The 4888-nt window shown below is 36.3% G+C and overlaps 1 long non-coding RNA gene across 2 annotated transcripts; it reads left to right on the top strand.

Annotated features, from left to right (window-relative positions):
• The first annotated feature begins 369 nt into the window (after window positions 1–369).
• On the top strand, window positions 370–3934 carry LOC137039670 (uncharacterized). 2 transcript variants are annotated; one of them, XR_010897758.1, is made up of 4 exons: window positions 370–1134; window positions 1236–1329; window positions 2047–2233; window positions 3565–3934. It is a non-coding gene; the product is annotated as an uncharacterized lncRNA (long non-coding RNA). The 2 variants fall into 2 exon arrangements; XR_010897757.1 differs by having other exon boundaries at window positions 370–1329.
• The last annotated feature ends 954 nt before the right edge of the window (window positions 3935–4888 follow it).

Here is a 4888-nt window from a genome sequence, read left to right as displayed (position 1 = left end):
ATGTTAGTAAAGTAAACTGTATGACCATTTGAAATATTGAACTTGTCCTGATCAGTAAAGTTAATGTTTCTTATGCGCTCGTAAAGCAGTGATCCCTTATGGAGAATTGAGTTGAAAAGTCTATAACTAATTTGGTGGACGAACTTAGTAGGATAATTTCAAGCAATTTCATAAAGGGTTACTTGTATTTAATTAAACAATTTTCCCTATCGGGAAATTTTTAATACGTAATGAATGACGGGCAAATTATATTCATAAATTCATGAATATTGAATATTGAACCCCTTTTGAGTTAATTATTCCCCGAGACCTTAAACTCATAAACTCGTTGTTGTTACAACATTATAATACATTTTAATAAAACACAAAGCAATAAAATAAGAGTATGTATTTTAATATCGCTGTTGTTCTCTGGTTGATTTGGTTGCAACGCATTATTCTTTCCTGTGTTTAAAATATTCTATAATTTATTTGCTTATTTTATTTACTTAACCAAGATAGGATATGACAACCGTCATATATATGATATACCCTACCATCTAATGCAAAGAGGGGAATTTATAGCTACACAGATGAAAGCCCTTTCTAGACTCGGCCCCGGTACCATAACTGTAATCAGTAATAATACTGTCTTTTTTTCTGATATTGTGCTGTTTTCTTTATCTCCATCTGTAGATAACACAGTCATGTGTCTACCTCTAGCCTAGAAATCTAGACGCACCCTAGCGGCAGCTAATTTAATTTGCCCGCAAGTGTCGTCTAGGAACTCTCAATACCCATCTGAGCTGTATTCCTCAGAATCTGGACGGCCCAATCACATCATGTAGGCTATAGAGTCGGCGGGCGGGGCCATAATGACGACGGCCGAGTTGCGTTTGCGTGCTTCTAGTAAACAGAGAAACTGGCGAACAGCGGCGGTCTTTCGAATCAGCTCTGACCGCGACTCCGGAAGACATTCTTAAAAAGGGAAGATGTGTTCGGAGTTTAGCTGACCGGATGCGGCGAATGTTTAATCAGTCAGCGAGCTCCCCTTCACCTTCGTTGCTCCGGTTGGTGTAGCGCTATCCTATCGCGTGCAGAGGGAGTTTGAAAGACAACCGTTTATCCCGCCCCTCGGATTGAGCCCTGTCTATGGTGAGTTTCCAGACCAAACATCTTGATGTGGGTCTGGCTTGTCAGGCTAAAAGTTGACAGTATTCATTCTGACTTTCATTACTTTTTTCTATTCTCCACAGGGTCTGCTTACTGGAAGCAAAGCTCCAGGAGAATCTTTGCTATAAGGGAGGATGTGTTTGCAGAGATGGGCAGAAGAAAGAGAAGAAAAGTCTGGTTAGTCCATGAGTGTTGACCCTAGAAAATTAAAATAATCTATGAACATTATATTGTCCTTTTACAAAGGTTATTCTAACCTCAGTCATGAAACGTTCTATCTATATGTCTGTTTGTCTGTCTGTCTGTTTGTCTATCTGTGTCCATCCGTCTGTCTGTCTATCTGTTTGTCTATTTGTGTCCCTCCGTCTGTCTGTCTGTTTGTCTTTTTGTCTGTTTGTCTGTCTGTCTAAACGGTTTCAAACTTCAAGTTTTACTTTAAACTTTCACGCTTTTCTTTCTCAAGCCAACTTCAAAGTCTAGATTAACTTTTTCTAACTCTATTGAATGTTTGCATCATCTTTTATTCCAAATTTTTCAAACTAATCAAATTCAATAATACACTACAGGGCTGTTATCAAATAATTGCAGTAAGTATTAACAATATCCATATTTGCACTGCAGAGGAAACACTGACACTGCATCTGAAGTGGTATTTAGGTATATTTCTAGAGTCTGTACAATGAAGCTCGGAGGAGACATGAAAAATGCAAATAGATGGTCTTCAGGAATTAATCATTCATTCAACTGATTGTTTAAAATGGTTGGTTTATTGAGGAATGACGCAAGTGACTGAATTTATGAACGTGCCAATGAATCGTTTAACCTGTACATAAAAACATAGAATTAAACATTGCAACATCTGTCTTTTTATTTTTGTATGTTTTACTTCTATAGTAACACATCAAGGAACGACAATTAGGTCTTGGAGATCTCAAGGACATGATTGAGGAAGTCGTTATTGCAGCCGATGGCCTACCTGCAGTTTCTGCGAAGATCAGAGAGGTGTGCAAGCAGAGCGAAGGCCTCACAAGGCAGCAGTGTGACATTTTGAGAACATCCTTCAGATGCAATGTGTACAGAGGCAAGTAGTCACCCAGGCATCACACGGACACGTCACTCTTGACTTTCATAAAATGTTTTATATACTCGTGACAATACAGGATTATAAATGAATATAATAATGAAGTAAAAAAGTTATTGTAACCCTTAAATGCATATCTCGGGTCTTAAGAGACCTGGGATGTCATGCACTAGCCTCCCCTTAATAAACAAATTAAATAAGTATTTATTGTTCTTTTCATTACCAACGAACGCTAGATTTCTAACTTTTTTTTAAAAATAAACATTACATTTTTCGCTAGTGACCCAAGATTTTTTTTTTCTTGAGCAACAATATTGAGTCATGATGCGTCAATCATAGTAATTAATGCAGCCATACAACGAAAGAATGTACAAGTAGCAAATCATGACATCGAGCTTTACTGTAGAGCAGGTACATACATATAAAATATATATTTATACATAAATATATAATACTTGATAGTGGATCTAATGACAAAGCTCAAAATGTAGATTTAGAAAATAATAAAAACAACAGTCATATATTTTGAATGTATCCAATGGTTTAGATCCCAAATGTGAGTCAGATCCTGAATTGCGCTCTGACGAGTACAGTGAGGATGGTGGGGAAGCAGCTGCTCAAAATGAACCCATCCAAATCTCAACAGGCAACAAAATATGCTTTATTTGACTATTTTGTTAATTAATTAATTTATACCATTTGGACAGTTTAGACACCTATCTGTGATAAAAAAAATTCCTTGTCCTTAATATGTAATACTGATTTCTGAAACAGTCATTGTGATGGATCTGCCAAGAGCATTAGCAAATCATAACCCAAAAAAGTCCATAATCACAAACAGGGAGCAAAGTTAGAGCCATGGATACCTTTTAGTTAAAGCAAAAATAATTATATAAGACAAAAGTCATTTAATCATGACATCACATTTACCTACATCCCCTCAAATACAAACATAGAAAGTCGCTACATTCTCACGTTCTACTTCCTGTTTGAACCTCTTTGTCACAAGGCTGATCCATTCCCTTAACATACTAGGAACTAAACATTAAGTCATATTAATTACAAAATAGCCATGTTTTTAAAATGACATTTTAGCCAAAGAGAGATTTTAGCTGGTTTTAATCTTAAGTGAAATAACTTAACCTGTGCAGTGACTCCATACAATGACAAATACAAATATTATAACAAACCAATATAGTAATGTCTTTTTATTTACTGATCAATGCAAAGATGAATGTATAAGAACCATATGTGGAATAAATCCTGGCCATCAGTCATGCATTTGAAGGGTTAAAACTGATAATTCTCACTCTGTGTTATGTTTGTTGCAGGTGTGATGGACAGTCCAGTGCTTGCACGATGTTGCAGAAGCCTGATTGGCTGCCGCACCTGTGTAGATACAGTAATCCAGGGGGGGCAAGGCTGCGTGAAATGCCGATTTCAACTGAAAATGTGGTCCATGTTGCTGGGCTTTCTAAAGTTCTAAATGTTATACGATCTATGGAAGTTTAAAATGTCAGTATAACTGTTTGTTTTTGTTCCGTAAAAAAACAACAACACAGATTTAAATGTTCTGTATATATAATATGCACATAGATGGTGTATTCTAACAGTTAATTAGTCTTATCAGTTCATTAGTGTTATCAGTTCATATAGGCTTATCTGTTTGTGACAGAGAAAATTAGAGATATTGAGTAGTAAAATGTTGTATTGCATTTACTTCATATCTGAGAACAGTTCATTGACATTACATTTATTAGTAGTCATTTTGTTTTACTGACACAAACATCTGAAAAACTAAATAAACAATTTTACCTCTAAAGTGTTACATTACAACCAAAGGACTTAATTTCTCTCCAAAATGACATAACTGGGATATATCATTCTTCTTACATAATCTAATACATGTACAATGTATGCCAGAAGCAAAATATTATGCATGGTCTGACAAGATCCAGCTGTGAAGATGCTGTCAAACAACTATGCACATCTTCTGGTGATGTTAATAAGCTCAGTTAAACAATCTTGGTATGGCCTGCAGTGTTCATTTACAGTATAGTTGAACAAATTTGCAAGGTCAGAATAAAGTACATTAAATTCAGTCTCTGCTCTACTTTTGCCCTCTTCAGACTGGAATGAATAAGTGCCAAATATGGATGGAGCTGTCAAACTGTGTCCCATTGTCTGTCTTGTTACAGTTTGTGTCTTGTGTTTTCTTCTCCTTGTAACGACGTCATGACTCAGTGTGTTTTTCTCTGTGTCTGAGTTCATTATTAGGTCAGCACCTGTGTGTCATTATACACCTGCACCTCGTTGGAGTCATTTTGGATCCACTATAATAAAGACACTGAAGCAGAGCATGGCAGGAGAGAGGGGAACCAGCAAACAAGCTTTCCGGTTTCTTTTGATTTAGTTAAATTACTTTGCTGTTCGTCTTGTTAATATTTGTTATCTTCATATTATTTGAAGTGAAGTATGTTTCTGTGTCTGTGATACATGTTTCGTGAGTTTCTAGATGTTCGTGGGTATAATAAATGTTAATGCAGTGCACTCATGTTTCACGTGTCCTTTATGTTGTGAAACCCTTACGTAGCCACTTTTAACAAAAGGGTTTGTAACAGTCTGTACAGCTCAGAAGCTTCTGACGCCATCGGC

This window comes from Pseudorasbora parva, chromosome 14 (genome assembly GCF_024679245.1).
Source record: "Pseudorasbora parva isolate DD20220531a chromosome 14, ASM2467924v1, whole genome shotgun sequence".
Lineage (NCBI taxonomy): Eukaryota > Metazoa > Chordata > Actinopteri > Cypriniformes > Gobionidae > Pseudorasbora > Pseudorasbora parva.
Note: the sequence above shows the minus strand (reverse complement) of the source record. Positions and strands in the feature narration are given on the sequence as shown.